This window comes from Peromyscus eremicus, chromosome 19 (assembly GCF_949786415.1).
Source record: "Peromyscus eremicus chromosome 19, PerEre_H2_v1, whole genome shotgun sequence".
NCBI lineage: Eukaryota > Metazoa > Chordata > Mammalia > Rodentia > Cricetidae > Peromyscus > Peromyscus eremicus.
In genome coordinates, this window is record NC_081435.1 from 5,170,066 (window position 1) to 5,180,378 (window position 10,313).

At 45.4% G+C, this 10,313-nt stretch overlaps 1 long non-coding RNA gene across 1 annotated transcript; it reads left to right on the plus strand.

Moving 5' to 3' along the window:
• Positions 1-1,863: 1,863 nt before the first annotated feature.
• Positions 1,864-9,126, plus strand: LOC131895939 (uncharacterized). Its single transcript, XR_009375327.1, has 2 exons — positions 1,864-4,521; positions 8,633-9,126. It is a non-coding gene; the product is annotated as an uncharacterized LOC131895939 (long non-coding RNA).
• Positions 9,127-10,313: the final 1,187 nt, after the last annotated feature.

Genomic DNA, 10,313 nt, shown 5'->3' on the forward strand with positions numbered 1-10,313 from the left:
CATAAATATCCCCAGCTTCCTAAACATTTCCACTGCACCCTCCCAGAGGCGACAAAACTTAATATATCCAAAATCAGTCTTTTTTTCTATGCCACAGTGAGTGACACTGTCATTCTGAAAGCCATAGAGCTGAGAGCATCACTAGCGTGCTCACCATCCCACCCCAAGCCACTCACAGTCATCTGTCCCAAATTGTGTTCTGTGTCATCTCAAAATGGAAAAAGGTTTTCTGATCAGTTTTGGATGCCACTGGGCAGACAGAGTAAATCTTTTATGATAGGATCTAATAGATTTTCTGATATGTCACATTGGATTACAAATATTCAAAAGGAAACTATACTACCAAGTGTTTCCCAAACTCATTGGCAAGGGAACTTACACTTTTAGGCTGTCCTGGTTGGATATATATATATATACACATATATTTGTATGTGTTTATATATATATGTATATTATGTATACATATATACATATGTATATAAATATATATACATATGTATATATATATTTATGTATTTGCCAACTTGACACAGCCATGGTCATTTGGGAAGAGAGAACTTCAGCTAAAAAACTACCTCCGTCAGACTGGTCTATGGGCAAGTCTGAGGCGAGAGGATTTCTTGATTAATTACTGATGTGGGAGGGCCCAGCCCGCTGTGGCTAGCGCCAGCCCTGGTCATATAGTTCTGGGTTGTATGAGAAGCTAGGCTGAGCAAAAGTCAGTGTTCTTCTATGGCCTGTGCTCCAGTTCCCCCCTCCAGACTCTGCCCTGTTTCAGTTATTGCCTTGATCTCCCTCAGGGATGGACTCTGATCAGAACATGCAAGCCAAGAACCATTTTCTTCCCCCACGTTGCTTTTGGCCATGCTGTTTTATCACAGCCATGGGAAGCACACTGGACACAGGCTCCAGTGTTGAGGAATACTCTGAGAAAAGTTGTGACACTGTCTTTAGATTCCATCCTGTTATCATGAGATGTCTCATGCTGTCTCTGTGAGGAAGGTGGTGAACTTCACACTGTGTGTATTATGGGATACACTAAGTACGGTGCACATACAGAACACTGGTGTGCTCAGGTGCTAACGTCATGAAAGTCAGAAAAGTGGAAGGAAACGTTTCCTTCCAAACACTGATTGAGAACTGCTACTCCAAGCATCACGTGACTGGGAGCCACATGATAAATGTGTTTATATAGAAGAGTAGGAACAGCTGGGAAAGGGTGCCCCACAGATACCTGATAGGTGCAGCAAGCAGGGATGGGGGCAGGAATGAGGCTTGGCATGGGGTGAGAAGTCAAGGCTCTATTTGTCTCTGTTGCTTGAATCCATTCTAGCAAATATATGTAACTTTTATAATTTATTTTCTTGCAGAAAAAAATCAATACAGGAAAAATGCCTGGAATAATAAGATCTAGTTTTTAAAAATCAACCTGGAAGACTCAAAGTATACAAACTACCAAGACATTCTTTTAAAGATAGACTGTGAGGAATTTGGTATATAGTTCAGTGATAGAGCAGCATCTAACATGTCCAATGTCCTAGGTTCAATCTCCAGCATGAGCGTGCATGTGTGCATGCATGTGCATACAAACACACATACACACACACATACACAAAGGACACTGCCTGAGGAAAATGGTGTGGGTGTGTACAGTGAGTCCCCTGTTTAGGGCAATTTAGAATAATTCAACTTACAGATCTTTGATTTTATAATGGTGTTCAAGAAACCTCCATTCAGTAGAAACCACGCTTCAAATTTTGAATTGAAATGTTTTCCAAGACCACCGACGTGCGATATAATTCTAGTTTATGATGCTGGCCAGCACCACCAAGCCACACACCCCCACCCCCACCCCCACCCCCACCCCACCCCCGTCTACCCTAAGATCATGAGGAAAAACAGGCAGAACTCTACAGTATGCCAGGCTTCTAAGCTATGATGTGCAGAGGCTATAGTGATGAAATGGAGCCTCAACTTTCAACCCATACGTTCAACATAATGCATTTATCTAGACATAATCCCATCATAAACATAGAAGTATCTATAAACAGAGGAGGTAAACCAAACACAAACTCCACAAACAGAAGCAAGGAGACATTGGTACCATACTTTAACCATCTTCAATAACCAGCCATTATATGGGGCAAGAAGACAGGACTTTGCAGGAAGAAGGTGGCATTTCAAAGCTGTGGAGAGTGGTATACTCAATAAAATGTATTCTAAAGACAGTGCATTAGCTACTTGTGTGGTCTGAATGAGGATGTCCCCATCAGCTCATGTATTTGAACACTTGGTCCTCAGTTGTTGCCCATGATTGGGGAGGTTATGGGTTAGGATATGGAGCCTTGCTACAGGAAGTACATCACTGGAGGTGGGCCTTGAGGTTTGAGAGCTTGACCCCCCCCCATCTATTCTGTCTATGGCTTCCCATGTTAAGATGAAATGTGATCACTCTGCTTCCTGACTTCTACCATGCCTTCTCCATCATGATGGTCGGTGTCTCCTCTGGAACTATACACCAAAATAAACCGCTTCATCCTCTAAGTTGTTTTTTGTTTTTGTTTTGGTTTTGGTCAGGTATTCTATTACAGAAAAAAAAAAAATCAGTTACTTTCCAAATAAACTTGGATTCCTAACTTCTTCTCTTCCCCCAGCACTGGGCCTTTTGCATGCTATACACATCCTGCACCAAAGGCCACATTCCTGACCTTCTAATTTATCTCTTACATCAAAATAAATCCCAGATCAAAGTTTTCAAAGTTACCTGTGAGGCATGAAAATATCATTAAACAATTTTTAAAACCCAGAGAAAAATATTTTAATATGCATGGCAAAGGGTTAGCATCTTAACATGTGCAGCTCCCCTGCAAATTACTGAGGCAACCACTATCTGTTGACCAGGAAAACATTATAACCCAAATTCCTTAAATTTAGCCTTAACTAATTAAAGCTAAGTCAGAGGCCACAGTTGTTAATGGCGGGGTGAACACCGCAAAGACAAAGCTCTAAGCAAGACTTCAACGCGTTCTTTATAAAGAAAAGGGAGAACTGTACCTTGCTGAAACTAAGAGTATTAGTCCTATCCAGGTCTCAGGGAAAGGTCTTGCTTAGTATCCTTAAACTTAATTAGCATCTTGTCATTATAAAACTGTCTTTGGAGGGACAAGACTGTCCCTTTTGACCACTGGGGGGGTCAAAAGCAGTATCTTCTTGTTGCATGATCTTTAATCTTCAGATTAATAAATGTGATTGTTTATTTGGTATGGGAAGCCTTACTTGTTCATGTGTCCTAAGGAAATGAATTTAAATTGATCCATCATCTACTGCTCTCAGCCTCCTGTTGCTGCCACCATGCCTGCTGCTGCTGCCGCCGTGATGCACTCTCAGTCCTCCTGAGTCAGAAGCTGAATAACCTCTGTCCTCCCTAAGAGGCCTGAGTCATAATGTTTTATCACAGCAACAGAAGATCAGCTAGTGCAGGAGTTAGTACCAGAAGAGGGTGTTGCTTTGAAGAACCTGGCCATGTCGTTTTTGGAGGGATGTGGAAGGCTTTGGAACTTTGGACTAGAAAGCCAACTGAATGCTGTTAGTAGAGCTTAGATGACCGTTTTAGTAGACGCCTGGAAGACAGTAGTTCTGAGAGCAAAGGAGGCCATGGAGACCCAGCTCAAAAAGTTTCAGAGGGAAGCAAGGACTTGAACAGCAACTTGGCTAGATATTGTAACTGTAATTCCTGCTTGATAGCTGTTCTATTATATGTAATTTTACTATGTTAAAGTTAAAACTTCCCTTTTTGATTAGACAGAAAGGGGGAAGTGCTATGGGATGTCTTTCTGTATGCTGTGAATATGTGTTGCTCTGACTGGTTGATAAATAAAGCTGCATTGGCCTATGGCAAGACAGCTTAGAGGCAAACAGGAAATCTAAGCAGATACATGAAGAGAAGAAAGGAGAGGAGGGGGAGACGTCAGCACCGCCAGGAGAAGCAAGATGTGAAAGCACCGGTAAGAGTTAGCCAGTGAGAAGCCTGAGCCATTAGGCCATACAGTTTGTAAATAATATAAGCCTCTGTATGTTTACTTGGGTCCGAACAGCTGCAGGACTTCAGGTGAGAGAGATTTGTCTGGACCGCCTGAAGGGCTGGGTGGGACCCAAGAACCTTCTGACTACAACACACCTTTACATAGTTAAAGTAATATTCTACAACAGGAGTCATTTGGGAAGAGGAAACTTTGATTGAGAAAGTCCCCCTACCAGATTGGCCTGTGGGCAAGTCTGTAGTACATTTTCTTGATTTATGATTGGTGTGAGAAGGCTCAACTCACTGTGGGAGCTGCCATCCCTGGGCTGGTGGTCCTGGGTACTGTAAGAAAGCAGCGTGTGCAAGCCACGAGGAACAAGCCAATAAGCAGCACTCCTCCATAGCTTCTGCATCATTTCCTGCCTCCAGGTTCCTGCCCTGTTTGAGTTCCTGTCCTGACCTCCTTTGATGGTGGAACTGTGATGTATATGGAAGTAAGGGTAAGCAAAATAAACCCTTTCCTCCCAACACTGCTTTTTGTCATGAAGTTTTATTGCAGCAACAGAAACTAAGACACATAGGATAGGCTCAGGTGTTTGAGCACTTAGAACCCAGTTAGTGGCACTGTTTGGGGAGGTGTAGGAGGTGTGACCTAGCTGAAAGAAGTACGTCACTGTGGAGCAGGCTTTGAGAGTATGTGACCTCTCCCTTCTTGCAGTTCAGTCTCTGCTCCATGCTTGCTGTAAAAGATGTATTCTCCCTGTTTTCTGCTCTGGCCACCATGCTTGCTACTTGCTACCCCACCTCTGCCTGCCATGGTGGACTCTGACCTTTTGGAACCATAAGTCAAAAGAAACTCTCTCTTCCATAAGTTGCCATTGGTTGTGGTATTTTGCCACAACAACAGAAAAGTAACTAACACTCCCTCCCGCCCCTCTTCACCCCTTCCTCTTTCCAGTCAGTTCCCCTCCTGCCTTCATGTCTTCTGTGTAGCCCGTTGAGTTGAGTGTTGCTTGTAGAAGAATGGGCAGCATGGGCAACTTCAGCGGTAACACCGTTTCAGAAGATGACTCCCCCTTCCCCAGCAACCATTACCTAGCTGTAGCTCCTGGGGGGGGGGGGTACACATGAGTCTCTCAATTGTCCCTGATGGAATGCTGAAGGAGCCAGACTTCTTTAGGTAATCACAGCTGTCAATGTGTTCATGACTGTAAGAGCCGCCATGTCATACCCAGAAGTCAGCACTTCTGGGCACTCTTCCCCATCCCCCAGGTCTTACATTGTCTTCAGCCTCCTCTTCCAGTGTCTCCTGGGCCTCCCAGTTGGTGATAAACACCCCTTTAGGGCTGAGCCTTCAACAGTCACTTATTCTCAGCACTTTGACCAGTTATGAGTTTCTGCGTTAACTCTCACCCACTGCAAATAGACGTTTCTTTAACCGAGGCTGAGGCCGCCCCGACTGAGGGCCACCCCGACTGAGGGCAGCACTAACCCACAGACACAAACACAGCTACTCAGAAGACATTTGGCTACAGCCGATGTTGTTAATGATAATTCAACCAGGAAGAAAAGGAGAAAGGGAGAAAGGGAGAAGATGGCAAGCTCAACTTGTCCTGGACTTGGAAAACCATCTCCTTCTCTCCATCAATAAATTATAGTGCAAAAAAGCAATTACAATTACAGCCAAAATAGAGAATTCCACCTGTTTTCTTAACATGCTTTAATACAAAAGCTGACAAAAAGAAAATGCATTGTATCTGGTAAGATTGCTTTTGGCTAAAAGCTACAGAAATCTTAACATTGTCTAAGCAATAAATACATTTAATTACTTCAAATCACAAGAAGCCTGATAGGAAATTCTAGGAATTGATTCTGCCTCTCACTGATGTCAACTTGCTAAGTCAATATCTCTATGATTCTCTTGCAAAATTCACCTCCTTGGGGGGAAAGAAAGCAACTAAGATTCTCTAGCTAGAAAATTACCACAAACCCCCAAAGCTGAATTATACACATGCACTCACACACACCTCCTGAAGTGCATTTATCCAGAGCACAGACCCTGTCACAGGATCCTGTCACTTCTCTAGGCGGCTGTCTTCTCCATCGATGACAGTGAGGAGGCAGCTCCCCACAATGCATGGTGTGTGAGGAGACTCTTCCTGCTGTCTTTTGAGCATTGTATCAAAACTGCACGGTAAGCCCATAGACGGAGCGGGGGCACACTCCGCTCGGTGTCTGTAGACACCTTAGGCTACTGTGACTGCCTGGTAGAAAACATTCACACTGAACAGTGAGGGAGTCCTGCAAGGCCAAAGCCAGAGTGATGTCATCATGAACACCCTGAGACCAGAAAAGTACCGAGACACGCATGCGTCTCTTCCAGCTCCCCCACAGCATGTCCAAGAATGTAGGTGGAAAATGAAAGCAGACTTCACTCTTCAGGGTGGCCCTGGCCCTCAGGAAACTGGTGCCCTCTTCTTTACTCTGCTCTTCATTTCCCTTCTGCTTGGGGAGCCTGGTACTGCTCTCTTAGAGGAAACCCAGCCCTCACTCCATCTCTGTGCTTGTTACTCAGGGTCACCACCTCCCTTCATGAGGTCTTTGCCTGCGATAAATTCAGCCCGGATTTAGGCTTCAGAAACAGAAAACCAAAGACCAGAGTCTGTGGCGGATGGAGAGGACTGCCCAGATGAGGAAATCGGAAAGAAAAGTGGACAGAGAAGCAGAATTGCCCTCTCCCCACACTTGTTCTAGTAAATCTCTACACAAGAAGCTCACACTCTCCTAGGCACACACACCTCCAACTGAATTTCTGCCCCAGTTTTCAGAATAGCAATTCTCTTGAGCACAGTACGCCAACTTCTCCAAGCTGGGGGTCACTTTGCAAGGCTAACTTACTGCTCTGCATTTCAGCACTGCCTAAAAGGGGTCCCTTGATGTCTCCTTGCTGCATTTACTGCCCAGGCCACCAGAGGGAGTCTAGGCACAGGAGAAACTTCATTGCTGCCATGGCTGATCTTAATTGTCAAGCTGATTGGGTTTTAAAAAAAAAAAAATACCCAGAAGATTGCAGAGCACACCTCTGAATATTCCTGTTGAGGGCATTTCCAGAGATCACTGCATGAGCACTCTGATTTATTGACTGGATTGCTGGATTGATCCTTTGACAGATTCATGATATAACTACATTGTCCGGAAGTGGTAAAGTCTGAGGAGGCGGGGCCTAACAGGAGGATTAGGTTACTTGGGCACATACTGTCAAATTATCTTGTCCTTTACGGCTCCTGTGCCCTCTCTCTGATTACTGACCACTGGGACGCAAACTGCTCTTCTCCACTACACCCTCCCTGCCACGATGGGCTGATACCTCGGGAACTGTGAGCTAAAAGAAATCCTTCCTCCCTCTCTTAGGGTTTCTATTGCTGTGAAGAGATAACATGACCATAGCACTTCTTATAAAGGGAAAATTGGGGCTGACTTACAGGTTCAGAGGTCTAGTCTATATCATCATGGCAGAGAGCATGGTAACATGCAGGCAGACATGGTGCTGGAGAAGGAGCTGAGAGTCCTACATCTGGATTCATAAGCAGCAGGCAGAGAGTGAGACACTGGGCCTGGCTTGGGTTTCTGAACCCTCAAAGCCCACCCCCAGCGACACACTTCCTCCAACAAGGACACGCCTCTTCCTACAAGGCCACACCTCCTAACAGTGCGCTCCCTGTGATCTTTGGGGGCCATTTTCTTTTAAGCCACCACACTCCCTAAGGCTGCTGCTTCTGCGGGCACTTCTTCCCCTTCCTAAGGAGAGTCACTGATACCATAGGCCTCAGTGGACTCCATCAGTGTCTGACAGACCCATGGGTAACACTCCTCAGTTCAGGAAGCCCTCCTGGGTGGAAGACAGATGTGCACCTCAATGGTTCTCTTCATTCTCAGTCCTCAGGAGTGAAGAGACACAGGTATGATCTGGCTTCTCCTTTCCAAAGAGGCCCTGGATCTTAATTAGTTGCATTACTGTCGGCTACAATTCTCTACAGTCTTATCATAAAAAGACCATAGAAAGAAGTTGTGTTCCCCCAAGCTCTTGTAACCGTCTCCTGAGAATTGCCTCTCTGGCCCTGGGCAGCATCCTGCAGAGTCCCTTCTACTCCAGGCACACTCTCCCAAGCGCTCACCAGGTGCCTCAGCCGCTACAGCAGATGTGCCGGTGCCTGTGAGAAGGCAGGTGTCCACCCTGGCACTCTGAACCTGAGGAGTGTCATCGGGAGATAACCTGCTGTCCCTCTAAGTCCTGCCAGGAGCTAAGTGAAGCCATGAAGTCCATTTCCCCTGGCCTCCCTGGCTTAGCCCAACCCTCCTGCCACACTCTTACCTAGATCCCAAACCTCAGTTATCCCTGAGCCTTAGGTTTGAGGGACAAAAGCTCTTACTTCTACCATATGTGTCTAACATCGCCTCCTTAAGTCGGTGACCTTAGAAGACTAATTTGATAGGGTGGGACAACAGAGGGACATGGGAAAGTGAGGACAGGAAAAAGAGAAACTCATCCGCTCATATTTTGTTTTCTCTTGTTAAAAACTTCTTCTTTGCCCCTTGGGTTGATATTTTTAGATGCTCTGCCGACTGTGCCCACTGTGACCTGATTTGACACCGTCTGGCTATCGTCTCAGAGGACTGCTTGATAAACCCTCCCCACAGGCGATTTTCCTCCCTCCAGATGCTGGCCCCGCTCCTCACTCGTGCCCATCCCGGAAGTTTGTTTTATACTCATCGTCCAGAAGCTAGGACCCTCCTGCCGTCACCTCGTCTCTCCCCATTGTCCCATTTAGCCATTCTTCTGCCTACAGCTCTTCAGACCACTTCACATTTCATTAGGTGCTTCATCGGCAAGGAAGAAAGAAGTGGGCTGCCTCAAAACGACTGCTTTCGGCTGCTGACTTCTTTGTTTTGTGCCAGAAAGCATTTCTGCAACTTAGCCGGCGATTCAAGCACAGATAAGAGAAAGCCCTCTTGTCAACTCCAATTCCACTTCATTTACTGGCGTACACAGTTGAATGAGCTGTTTAAGTGGGGCTGCTATGAAATGAAATGAACTTGAATTTGCATTACATACTCTTTCAATTATTTACGGTTTGGGGTAAGCCCACCACGGTGACTTTCCCCTCTACCCTCCTGAACCATCACAAGACAGCAGGAGAAGCAGTATGTCAGCACTTTCTTTTGCCAGGTCTGATGGTGACTGCTGCTTCTTGTGCTGAACTGACCTTCATTAAGAGCTCCCTGCCCTGGCTTCTTCCTGTAGCCTTCTGGACCTTGGGAGATCTGGCATGCAGGGTCAGCACTCTGTGGAGCTCTAGGACCTGTAGTGTGATCTGAGAGGCCTCCCCAGTCCTACCTGTTCCACCCTACTGAAGTCACTGCTCTGAAGTCACGGTTTGGGCTGGTTCTGGAAAAAGTCTCATATAGACACCAAGTGCATCTTTAGGGATTTGCAGTACAACCCCTCCAAGGTCAGAGTTAGGGTAGGTATTTTATGACCTGCTTGACATGGGGAGATCGCCCTTAATTTTCTCTCATTATCATCTTAGCTAAGTGCCACCCAGCAAGACTCCAAGACTCTGGCCATGCAATGGAGAGTTTTTATAAATGACCCCAGGACCTTGCTTTACTAGAGAATGGACCTCCGATTATTAAACAGCTTATTAAGTTTATACACATACTCCAGAGAGTGTGAAAACAGTCCCTTACCCCAGAAAGCAAGACAAATATCGGTTTGGATACACCAAGAGGGCTAGGACAAAGAAACCTGGCTAGTCACTGTGTCATCCCAGGGCTGGCACTAAAGCCATATGATTCAGCCATTCTTCTCTTGATTCAGTCCATTCTCAAACCACTCATTTCCACTGAAGTTTACTCAGGCACGTTGGTGATTTTCTTAAGTTGTTTTGCTTTTTAAATAAAGGAGGGCTATATGGGGAAATTGGGATGGTGTGTCACTAAAAACGAAACATCAAATTATAAAGAACTGATACGGCAGCTAAAAGGAGGCTGTAGAATAGGAGCCCAGAGAAAATGAACATCGGCGAGATGAAAGGGCAGCATTTGGAGGTCCTTTAATTGCATGGTAATTGGGAGTCAAAGCAGAATCTATTTAGACTCCACAAGGTCTATTAGGAGTGCAGAGGACCAATCGCAAGTCAACTGAAATTAGGAAAAGAAATCAGACTTTAATTGTAAACAGAAGACTAATCATTAGTTGTCCCTTTCCCTGGAGTAAGTTGTGGATGCTTGC